Source organism: Hyperolius riggenbachi, chromosome 5 (genome assembly GCF_040937935.1).
Source record: "Hyperolius riggenbachi isolate aHypRig1 chromosome 5, aHypRig1.pri, whole genome shotgun sequence".
Classification (NCBI taxonomy): domain Eukaryota; kingdom Metazoa; phylum Chordata; class Amphibia; order Anura; family Hyperoliidae; genus Hyperolius; species Hyperolius riggenbachi.
This window is the reverse complement of record NC_090650.1, coordinates 267,229,408-267,242,275: the sequence shown is the minus strand read 5'-3', so window position 1 is coordinate 267,242,275 and position 12,868 is coordinate 267,229,408. Positions and strand designations below refer to the sequence as shown.

At 42.7% G+C, this 12,868-nt stretch overlaps 1 protein-coding gene across 3 annotated transcripts in view; it reads left to right on the top strand.

Moving 5' to 3' along the window:
- NEDD9 (neural precursor cell expressed, developmentally down-regulated 9) overlaps positions 1-12,868 on the top strand; it is a 313,393-nt gene that overhangs the window by 87,425 nt on the left and 213,100 nt on the right. For 2 of the 3 annotated variants that reach the window (XM_068236900.1, XM_068236897.1), the window contains exon 1: positions 12,190-12,313. The exons of the other annotated variant lie outside the window; for it this stretch is intronic. The gene's annotated coding sequence lies outside the window, so the exon portion shown is untranslated. Of the gene's footprint in view, positions 1-12,189; positions 12,314-12,868 lie in introns of those variants that run through there. 3 annotated transcript variants of the gene reach the window in all.

Genomic DNA, 12,868 nt, shown 5'->3' with positions numbered 1-12,868 from the left:
AAAGAGATAAAAAGCATCAATAATTCATGGATTTAAGCTGTGGCATACTGCAATGCATGTGTCATTGAACAGTGACAATGAAACAGTAAAAACTTAAAAAGTAGATTTAAAAATAAAATAAAACTGTTGGATATCTAAAAAAGTTATTTTTAGAGGAAGGAGAATAGATACAATTGTTTATCTCATAACTTTTTTTCACATCGTGTGTTCTTTAATTTTACCGGTATCTCCAACAGCTATGCAATGCATATTAAGTTTTGTAAACAATGTAACTGCTATTGGTAAATAAGAAAGTATAACACCACCTGCACTAATTCAGAGAGCCTTATCTTCTCCTCAGCAACCTACAGATGTCTGTTTACTCCTAGTCACTCTGAAATACTCACTCTGAAACACTTTCTGGTTGTCTGCAGAAAGCCCCTCCTCCAAAGTGTTATGATTGGTGGTTGTTCAACCAGCCTATCTGAGCATGCTTAAGCTTTAGTGGATATGCTACTTCTGAAAACAAGATACTTCAAAACAGGAAAGCTTTAATGACAGCAGACACCTTTTGGTTTCAGCTGTAATACACTTACTTAATTTTCAAATAAGGAAGAAGACCTTAGAAAATGACATATGCGCTGAACCTGTGCATAGTCGTAATTTGCTTCTCTCAAGGGGGAAATATACTGTATATATATATATATATATATATATATATATATATATATTCTGTTTCATAATGCATATTATGATTTATTTGATGTGTTCTGCAATAGGTTATTAATAGTTTAATCTTTGAGGACATTGACTGCCTAATTAGAGCTATTCAATTAAAGACCCATTTCCTGAGCATTCCTAAGGAACCTCATGATAATTATAAATCTAATGAAACTGACATAATGTAATAAAGTGACATGTTTATGTAATAAAGACACATTAAAATTAGGTCGCAGATTATACTAGAAGTTTAAATTTGCAGGTATGTCACAAGTATATTTCAGTATTAAAAAAAAAACACGTTCTGATGAGATTATTTTACTTCCTTAGACTGCATGTAATTTAATTCATACCCTTGGAAAACTGTCTACCATCTAAGCAAGGTTTATATATTGCAGAATATGATTTTTCTTTCTGTATGATTGTAAATAGATGTGAAAAAATATAGTTGTAGCATCTTGTGCTACTTCATACATGTTCAACTGTAAAACACATAGAACTGGCCAAGTATACAGTATTTAAAGAGACTGAAACATGCATTTGAAAAATATACTAAACAACATGTTGCTTCCAGAATTGGCTAAAAGTCGACAGCGACAAAAATCGCAATCAAAACGCAGCGCTTGCACATATGCCGGTTAACAATCGTATTGAAGGCTGTCCATTCACCTGAATGGACAGTGTTAATTAAACGACGAGTGCAGAGGCCATCGTTTAAAGTCGAAGAACCATCCATGTTAACCAGCCCTTACAGTTTATGTCAATCCTACTATGATGTTGTTGTAGTTTTTATAAATGATTTTAGTTGACCTCAAGCAACTGAATTATTTTATATAATAAAAAAAAATGACTTGGGGTTTCCCCTCCTGAGCCTCTGTAACCCTTTGTCCCCCATGCAGGCTGGGATAGCCAGAATGTGGAGCCCCGCCCGAGTGAGGCTTCGCACCTTGAGCTATACCAGCCAGCATGGTTCATGGTATGGGGGGCTCCAGGGGAGAGGGGTGGCCAAGCCTCACCGCTGCACAGCTCTGCTATACTAAGTATAGCAGAGCTGCATCTCCCTCCACGGCTTTCCACTCTCCTCCCCACACACTGCACCTATTACTCCCACCTACAATGACACCCTGGATTACCCATAGCACCTATCAGGGTGCTCCAGGGTGCCAGTGTAGGTGGGGGCAATAGGTGCAGTGTGCGGGGAGGAGAGTGGAACGCCGTGGAGGGAGAAAAAGGGAGACGCAGATCTGCTATACTAATATACTATATCTGTTAATAAACCAATGGGGAGCCTTTGAGCTAAATTCAAAGATGCTTTGAGCTCTGCTATACTTAGTATAGCAGAGCTGTGCAGCGGTGAGCGGTGGTGTGTGGCGTCGGATCTTCAATCAAAGTAACTAAGAAGGTTGCAAGATAGAGGATAGTGGCATGAGACATTTCTGAGGATATTGGCATGGGAACATATTTTTTTACAGCTACAGGTAAGTATTTTTACTTAATTGACATTATTAAAGGACTTTTGTCGCTGGTTTGATTTCATTTGTGTTTTTATTTCATTTAACCCTTTGTGGAAATGGGTAACGGGTAACTTGTACCCCCTAAACTCTTTTTTCCTGGGAAGGGGCAAGCATCTGGGGGTCCCCTTCTTAAAGGGGACTCCCAGATGGCACCATGAACCCCCTCTCCCCAGAGCATTGGTAGCCCCCACCTCTTTCTGGGGTAGCGGAGGTGGGGAAGAGTCACTTGTCCATGGTTTGGACCATACCATGGACCATGCGGCCTGGTATAGCTCAGGGTACGAATCCCCACCTCCAGAGCTCCGCATTCTGTCTATTCCAGCCTGAATGGGGGACAAAGAGTTATAGAGGCTTGGTAGGGGGGACCCCACGTCATTTTTTTTATTTCCCACTCTCTGAACATTAATCTTTTTTTTTCAAAAAATAGGTAAAGTTGCCAGGGATCTTTATACAGCTGTATTGCGGCTGTATATCGATCCCTGGCCAAAGCGTTGCGACTCCGGCGGGGTTTCCACTGCATACAGACCCCCTGGAAACTCAGGCATAAAATTCATTGCTCTTTCTTTTGATATATGTAAATTTACACTACCGTTAGGTTTGCTACATTACCTGTCATTTACCGCATTTAAATGTATTCTTTTTTCCTATGAAACTTTAAAATTGATTTTTTCAAAAACGATTCATTTTTTGTACCCACTGTCTCCCTCCACATACCCTGAAAATTTGCTGTTTCTAGCACGTAAGGACTCTTTGCTATTAACCACTAAAGTCGGTGGCCATTCGCCTGCCATTGAAATCTATGGAGATTCGCAGATTCGCAAATGTTTGTGGAGATTTGGATTCGAAATTCGCCACCAATTAAAATTTGATTTTCGGCCCATCACTAGAGACTAATATTTATTTTCTTTAAGCTGAGTATTTTTTAAAACTAGTGACAAGTGTTACAATCTCTACTTTCACTTAATTTTATTTTTATTTTGAATATAAAAGGCTTTGATTTTTGCAGTATCTGGGAACCTGAGTGCTGCAAGGCTGGACTGCTGTCCACTATACCCCCAATGCTGCTGTTCACTTATACCAGAGTTGGATCATCCACCAAGCAACCTAGGCAGGTGCCTGGGGCCTAGTGGGTGTCAAGGAGTCTACCAGCTATCTTCTCTGACCCCTCTCCACTTCACCTTACCAAAAAGACCACAAGGAGACCCCAAATCTACTACCTTGACTAGGACCCCATTACATCTTAATCCATCTCTGACTTATGAAAGACTATTATTTCATACAAGAGGCTACAGTCACAATATTTGATGTTTGAGCTACAAATATTTCTTATTAGAGTTCTTGTATCTTGTATTCATTGTTCATCATTCACTGGAAAAAGGCTTTAGCAAGAACACAAAATATGTGCAGTCCACAAGTGTTAGATCATCCAGGTTTTTTATACACAAGAAAGCTTTTCACATACTGCTTGTCTAGACTTCTCCGCACACGCTTCACATCATATAATTAAACAGGATTTTCCAGTGACACATACAGGTACATACACGTGTCATACACAAGTTTCACCTGTACAATCTCTTGAACAGTCAATATTAAGGTGGCCATTAATGATACAACTCACTGGACATAGGATAGTCCAATTCAATTGTAATATTGATCCTAAACAATCATTCGAGCCCACTAACAGAAGGAAAGCTGCTAACCAATCTGATCAGATTGAATGAATCAATATAAAAAATTGATCGATTCCATTAATCTGATCAAATTGGATTTCAGCTTTCCTTCCACTAGAGGGCCCGAATGATCATTTCTGATCGATATTTGTAATGGATTGCGCAGACACCAGCGGTCTGGCAGCGGGGAGGCTGTCTCCGCGTTCAGACCGGCGGTTTCCGCACAGCAGCATGCATCTGGTTTGTCTGAGCCTAGTAGTGCACACAGATGGAGAGCTACGCGCTAGGAGGCAGGACCTTTATGCCAATAGGAGAGGATGATCAGCTGATCCCAGCGCAGTGGGTGATTGGCTGAGTGGGACTGGGCGGCGCTGAGGAGCGCTGCACTATATATACTTCTTGCCTGTCAGTTGCTGGTTGTCTGCCGTTGCGAATACTAACGTGTGAGCACTCAGACCAGTCAGATCTCACAGTGTGTTAGAACCAGAAGGACCTGGCAATTCACACTTAGCCAGATTACGTTTGTGTTATATGTTAGACCAGTTCCAGGGTGTTGTGACCAAGGACCTCACACCCAAGCTTAGGGATACTGTTTCATTAATGTGTTATACTTTAGACCAGTTCCAGGGTGTTGTGACCAAGGACCACACACTCAAGCTTAGGAACACTGTGCTATTACTGTGTTATACGCTAGACTAGTTCCAGGGTGTCGAGACCAAGGAACTCACACCCCAGTATAGGACTTTGTTATACTTATATGTTATGACCATTTGCTCTGTCGACCTATCTCTTGCTTTCTGATTCGGTACCTCTGCATATCTGCCTACCTGTTGCCAGACCCTGCCTGTGCCCGGTTACCGAATCAGTCTCTCTCTCTCTGTACCTGATCTGCTCGTGTGTTGCCGACCTGGCCTGCCCGACCACTCAAGCTGTCACTCTCCCTGAGTGCTCAGTCTAACTGTACTAGCAGTAACACCATTCCACCAGGTGTCAGCTGCAACCAGGACTCCCGCTCCTCAGAGAGTCCGGCCTGTTAGCAGCCAGTGGTCTCTTACCCTGGCTGCAGTACAGTTTACCATCTGATATCATTATCCCTGGTTACCAGGTCCTCACTATCAAGGAGATAGTTTCTGCACTGCCCAGGGCCACCTGCCCCTCAGGTGGCTCTTGGCCGAGCCGTTTACATCTCCCGCTCCTCGGGAGATAGCCTTCAGTTCATCTAGCACTTTACTCATTAGGTGTCCAGAGGTTAGTCATACTTGTATTATTGGTGATTCTGCAGATCATCCATAATCAAGTATACATCTGTATTGTTGATGATTTTGCAGATCATCAACAATCAGATTCTCTCTGTATGCTGACACCAATCGTTACTATATAATTTTCTGATCATTTTTCAATCAATATCATTATCGAATTGGACGATCATCCCAAGAATTGTATCGTTAATGGCCACCTTAAAAATCATTGCAAACAACAGTTTTAGTAAAATGAAGGATACTGATGTTTTATACTCTTCTTCATACAGAAATGTTCAAATCTCACAATATGGTTTATTCACTGAAGATTGATAAAGTTGGTGAGCATAGGCAGTGCATGGCAATTTTACCGATACCTACATCAGGTATGTAACGTGCATTGCCCCAATAGTGCAATTCTCACTACCTAGGTAATGCACATTTTGCTAGTATACAGGGTGGGCCATTTACATGGATACACCTTAATAAAATCGGAATGGTTAGTGAAATGAACTTTCTGTTTGTGTCACATTAGTATATGTGAGGGGGGGGGGGGGGGGGACTTTTCAAGATGGGTGGTGACCATGGCGGCCATTTTGAAGTCGACCATTTTGAATCCAACTTTTGTTTTTTCAATAGGAAGATGGTCATGTGACACATCAAACGTATTGGGAGTTTCACAAGAAAAACAATGGTGTGCTTGGTTTTAATGTAACTTTATTCTTTCATGAGTTATTTACAAGTTTCTGACCACTTATAAAATGTGTTCAGTGTGCTGCCCATTGTGTTGGATTGTCAATGCAACCCTCTTCTCCAACTCTTCACACACTGATAGCAACACCGCAGGAGAAATGCTAGCACAGGCTTCCAGTATCCGTAGTTTCAGATGCTGCACATCTCGTACCCTCTTCCTATTGAAAAAACAATGGTGTGGTAAATGGGGTACAAAGATAGTGGGGTCATTCTTCATCAATGGAAACCTCGAGGCCACTGGATATGCGAAATTGCTGCATGATGATGTGTTTCCCTCTTTATGCACTGAAGCTGGCACGTTCCCTGAGTTTTTCCAGCAAGATGGTGCACCACCACATTATGGGTGTCAGGTCTGAGCATTCCTAGATGAATAGTTTCCTGGAAAGTGGATTGGTCGTCGTGGACCAGTTGAATGGCCCCCAAGGTCTCCCGATCTGACCCCCCTTAGACTTTTATCTTTGGGGTCGTCTGAAGGCAATTGTCTATGAGGTGAAGATACGAGATGTGCAGCACCTGAAACTACGGATACTGGAAGCCTGTGCTAGCATTTTTCCTGCGGTGTTGCTATCAGTGTGTGAAGTGTGGGAGAAGAGGGTTGCATTGCCAATACAACACAATAGGCAGCACATTAAACACATTTTATAAGTGGTCAGAAACCTATAAATAACTCATGAAAGAATAAAGTTATGTTAAAACTAAGCACACCATTGTACTTCTTGTGAAATTCCCAATAAGTTTGATGTGTCACATGACCCTCTTCCTATTGAAATAAACAAAAGTTGGATTCAAAATGGCTGACTTCAAAATGGCCACCATGGTCACCACCCATCTCAAAAAGTTTTCCCCCTCACATGTACTAATGTGCCACAAACAGGAAGTTAATATCACCAACCATTCCCATTTTATTAAGGTGTATCCATATAAATGGCCCACACTGTAATGCAAACTGCCTATATTACATTATGCAAGCTGTGTACCACACATTACACTGGCAACACTTGTGCTACCTACCTAGGTAACATGCATTGCACTACGTAAGTGTCAGTAAAATTGATGTGCACCACCTGCACACTGCAACTTACCAAACATCAACCCTACTTTACCAAGTGTAAATCAACCCTCTTATTATCTGCTGTTTTAATTTTATTTGATTAAGAAAAAAGTTATCACCTATTAACACAGACATTTGAAATAAATATGTGTTTTGAAAATGATTCTCCCAACTTTACAGTATGCTTTCTTAAAGCGGAATATAACCCTGCATTTCAACTTTGCTCTAAAACATTATTTACAGCATATTATATGCAACCACAATGTAACAAGTGTGGAATGTGACACACACTCTGACTGTGCAGGAGCTCCCGGACACAGAGAGAGAGAGAGTGAGTCACATTCCTCACTTGTTACATTGTGTTTACTTAAATGTATCTATCTAAACTTTGGATGCGTCTGCATTTCTCTCCACTGAACTTTAAAGCTCTGTATGTAACCCTTCCAATGCTGGTCTAGTAAAAAAAATGCTGGTTGCATATAATATGCTGTAAATAATGTTTTAGAGCAAAGTTGAAATGCAGGGTTATATTCCGCTTTAAAGGAGATCAAGCGAGTGAGAAATAAAGGCTGCTATATTGCTATCATATTTTAAAAAATCTCCTTAAAATCTGCTGTTCAGATTTTTTGGTTTCAGTGTTGTGGAAGCCACATACCCCAGCACACATGCAGCTAGTTAAGAGAGGGAGGGAGATCGCTATATCTGCAGGCTTGTTCTGAAAACCAATATGAATGTATTAAATGTGGGGGAAAGAGCACAACAGTTAGAAAAGCAGCATTTTTAAAAGGACATACCTGGGGCTTCCTCCTGTCTCCTGAGGGCCCTTTTCCACTAGCAATCGCTAGTGTTCATGCTGAACGCTAGCGATTGCAATTCAGCAAAAGGTAAAAAAGGTAAAAAATTCCCGGTGATTTCCCGACGTTTGCGATCACGATTTTGCTATGCTATGCACTGCATAGCAAAATGGCGGCAATAATCGCTGCGCCGTGCGATCGCGATCAGGCAAAAAACGAATCGCGGTAGTGGAAATGATCTACCGCGATTCCTATGTTAAAAGCAAACTGTAGCGATTTGGAAAATCACTAGCAATTCGCGTTTTTGCGATTCAGCCATCGCAAACGCCGTAGTGGAAAAGAGCCCTTAGGCCATTGGCTCCGTCGCTGTCCTCCCAGGCCACCTTAAAGGGGAACTGAAGAGAGAGGTATATGGAGGCTGTCATGTTTATTTCCTTTTAGACAATACCAGTTGCCTGGCAGCCCTGCTGATCCTCTGCCTCTAATACTATTAGCCATAGCCCCTGAACAAGCATGCAGCAGATTAGGTGTTTCAGTGGTTCAGACTTATAAGTCTGATCTGACAAGATTAGCTGCATGCTTGTTTCTGGTTTTAATCAGATACTACTGCAGAGAAATAGACCAGCAGGGCTGCCAGGCAACTGGTATTGATTAAAAGGAAATAAACATGACAGCCTCCATATACCTCTCTCTTCAGTTCCCCTTTAATCCTCCTCTGGCCATCCAGGTGTATCTGTCAGATGCTGGCAGGCAGTCAGTATTGGACTGGGAGGTGGAAAAGCTGAGGAAATCCACTTGCTGGCCAAGCAGCAGTAACCCTGTGTTATCACTCCCAATAGAAAACTGTAGCAATTCCTAATTGTGTGAGTAGCAGCACATGATTACTGCTGCTTGGCCAGCAAGGAGATTTCCTGAGCTTTACCACCTCCCAGTCCGACACTGCTGGCAGTCATCGCATACTGCGCATGCTCGGCCTGGCCGCGAGCGCTCCCATCGCTGGAAGCATTCTGCCCCTGTGATGTGATGGGGATGCACAGGCATGGCCAGGTTGTACGAGGCAACTGACAGATATAACTGGATGGCCAGAGGATGATCGAAGCAGCCCGGGAGGACAGCAAGGGAGCCAATAGCCTGATGGGGGCTGGAGGAAGCCCCCGGTATGTATGAATATATTTTTTTTGTCTCTGGTTTCCTTTAAATAATCATCTGTTTTTCCCTCAGTGTATTTAAGTCCCAACAGGAAAAGCATCGCTACCCTTGTTTGTGTAAGTGTCTTTGTTAGGGATGATCAATGAGATGCACATATTTCTGAGTTTATGCAAATGTATGCAATTTGTATGCAAATATATGCAGCTTCAAAATGGACCAATCAACTTAAAACTAAGTTTAAATTGATTAGTCCATTTTCAAACTGCATATATTTGCATAAAACTTAGCATACATTTGCATAAACTCAAAAATATTTGCATTTCATTGATCATCCCTAGTCTTTGTGGTCAGGCTGTATGCTTTAGCTCTGTTTACTTCTATGCTAGTATATCCCATTTATTTAATGGTGTGAGTTGTGCAATCTGTTACCCCCTAGAGCAGTGTTCCCCACCATGTCCATGGTGGGCTTTGAGGACAGGGTTGGGGAACTCTGCCCTAGAGAAAAGGCTGGGATATGTGAGGGAGCAGGCTGGAGTTGTACTTTGTACTGGTTGAACTCGATGGACGTATGTCTTTTTTCAACCAAAGTAACTATGTAACTATGTAACACAAGGAAAACTGAGAACCAATGTAAATCAATGGGCTAGTTTACACCTGAATGCATTTTTCACATGCAGAAAAACAATTGACAGCAATACAGCACTGTCAGACAACTCATGCAGGAAAACTGACGCAGAAAACTGATAGACAAGTGTGGACAAGTGTGGATCCAGCCAAAGAGACTGATTTATGCGCATGCATGTGTTCTCTAAAATTGCTTCAGCTTGAACTTCAGGTTCTTAGAGCATGAAGTGTTGTTTTGCATCATTGTATGCTAATTGGCATAGGCAGAGAAGAGACAACTTCTAAGGAGGGAACATTGTGGTGATGCATAGGAGGTGGCCTTTGGGGGGCGGCAAGTGGGGCATACCCCGCTCATTTTGGTGGTGGTGAAGGAAAGGTCTACAGAAGTCTAGCTGTTTGTGTTCTGAGCAGTGTGTCATTTACAAATACTCAGATCTTCCTATTTTGTTTTATACACCTTATATTTTGCATCAACCTCCCTTTTATTGCTTAGGTTTTCATCTTCAGCATGCTTTACTGTACTAAGCCATTAGCATTTTTGTAATGAATTTCTGCACTGACATGAAGCTTGCCAAATGTCAGATTAAGTTACATGGAAGAGCCTCAGCCTTAGGGCCCCCAGGGGCATTTAGGTCAGTCGAGCATGGGCTGGAGCCGCAGTGGGCTCAGGCTGGAGCCTCCAGACTGTCTGGGGATTGGTGCTGAGTTTGATGGGGAGCTCGGGATAGGTACAGGCTGGCTGAGGAGCTTGGGGTGTGTACCAGACTGGCCTTAGATGGGTGTTAGGCTGGATGGGGAACTGTGGATGGGTGCTAAGCCAGCTGGGGAGATGGAGATGGGTGCTAGGCTGCCTTGGAGAGCTGGAGATTGTTGCTAGGCTGGCAGGGGAGCAAGGGATGGGTTCTAAGCTGGCTGAAGAGCTGGCGATGGGTACTCAGCTGGCTGGGGAGCTGGGGATGGGTACTAAGCTGACTGGAAAGCTGGGAAGGGGTGCTAGGCCAGATGGGGATGGGTGCTAGGGTGGTTGGGGAGCTGGGGATGTGTGCTAGGCTGGCTGGGGATGGGTGCTAGGCTGGCTGGGGAGCTGGGGATGGTAACTAGGCTGGCTGAGGAGCTGGGGATGGGTGCTAGGAGTAGGCTGCCTTGTACAGCTGGGGATTGGTGTTAGGCTGGTTGGGAAGCAAGGAAGGGGTTCTAAGCTGGCTGAGGAGCTGGGGATGGGTACAAGGCTGGTTAAGGAGCTGGGGATGGGTTTTAGGCTGGCTGAGGAGCTGGGGATGGTTGCTAGGCTGCCTTGGAGAGCTGGGGATTGGTGCTAGGCTGGATGGAAAGCAAGGAATGGGTTCTAAGCTAACTGAGGAGCTGGGAATGGGAACAAGGCTGGTTGAGAAGCTGGGGAATTGGTGCTAGGCTGGCTGAGGAGCGTGTCTGGATAGAAATACAAACTTTGGACTCCTCATTCAGCCTAGCACCAATCCCAGGCCAGCCTACAACCAATCAGTTGGTTAAAGGCCACTAAACCAATATAAGAATAATTACAATACATAATGTAATCAAACGGTGAATGGTAGTTCCATTGGCCTTCGATTACATTACGTTTTGTAATTGTTCCTCTAAAGGTTGGTTTAGTGGCCTTTAACCAGTTTTTAAACAATAATAAGGCATACTGCATTACAGGTGGACAAACCTGTGAGTGTGGTGATACAGTATATGGCCTATACTTAAAGGGACTCCGAGCAGTGCAGAAACTATGGAAAGATGCATATCATTTTAAAGCTCTCTTTCTCCTCTTTCCAATGATATATAAACCGCTGCCCTATGCCTTATAGTTTTCGCTATTTTCGCGATTGAAATTGCCGCGGACGCGATTTCAATCACGAAAATAAAGAAAACTAAAAGGCGTAGGGCAACGATTTAGGTGTCGCCAGAAAGAGGAGAAAGAGAGCTTTAAAATGATATCCATCTTTCCATAGTTACATTGTATTACACAGGCCGACTTTTTCTGCTGAATGGAGCTGCTGACACTGGGGAAAGTGTCGCCCTGTGTAATACAAGTAACTATGGAAAGATGGATATCATTTTAAAGCTCTCTTTCTCCTCTTTCTGGCGACACCTAAATCGTCGCTCTACGCCTTTTAGTTTTCTTTATTTTCGCGATTGAAATCGCGGCCGCGGCAATTTCAATCGCGAAAATAGCGAAAACTAAAAGGCGTAGGGCGGCGTTTTATATATAATTGGAAAGAGGAGAAAGAGAGCTTTAAAATGATATGCATCTTTCCATAGTTTCTGCACTGCTCGGAGTCCCTTTAAGGCTCTAGGCCCCGCATAGGACACTTGCCCCAGGCCCTGGGTACTCTAAGGCCCCCTCTGGGTGATGGTTTGGCCTATTTAAAAATCACTACAATGAACTTTGGAGATTAAAATTAGTATTAGAGTAGCTTGTTGTGTGTGTTTTGAGTGGTTAATGATTGTTTGTAGCTTTGGACTAGTTTATCTCCTCATGAGGGATTCTCAAGGTTTACTTTATTCTTTTTAAAAGCACTTCCTGACTAGGACATGTACAAAGATGCTGGCTAGCCTCCCTACTCATGCTCTTCTATTCTGGCAGTTGAAGTCAGTTATGAAATATACACTTATAAAGTATGCAGTTATTAAAACCAGTATTTTAACAGCATCACAACAGTGTAAAATAAAAAGAAATCAGCATGGGTAAAACAGAGGATATTGATTTCTATAAATATTCTCAAAAGGACACAGAAGAGGAAGGATGATGTGTGGAGTTAGGCAGCGTGTACAGCAGGTGTAAGAATCAAGCCCTGAGGTATAATAACAGGAATAGAGTAAGGAGACTGCTGATGGAGTATGTAATGGAACCTGTCATAAAATTTAAGTTATCATTTTCATCCTGTAATTCTATTGACTTTACATCACTACTGAAAGTATGTTATCTGAAGCCTGCAGCTATGCATTGGACTTTTTGTTTGGCTTGGAATGCGGCCCTTCAGGCCCAATTGATTTGCCATGTTTTCCAGCTGTATTTATGAATACTTCCACGTCGACAAGCGTCTGAGCAGTCATGCCGCAGCAAGCAGCACAACATGATAGATCTAGTTCATTGAATGAACACAGACCATGTAACCCAGGCTCAGGCAGCTTGTGGGCTGTCTATTCAAACATTGAGCTGAAGCATAGCTGCTGCTCCCATTCACTTCATGTATCACGTTACATCAAATTCTTCAGATTCAGTAGCATTAACGGCAGGATAAAATAAAATACTTAGCATGCTCCAGTTCAGGATCATTGGGGAGAAAAATGCTTGAAATGAACATTAAAGATTAATGCTAGGATTTCCGCATACTGGGCCTGAAGCAGTAAA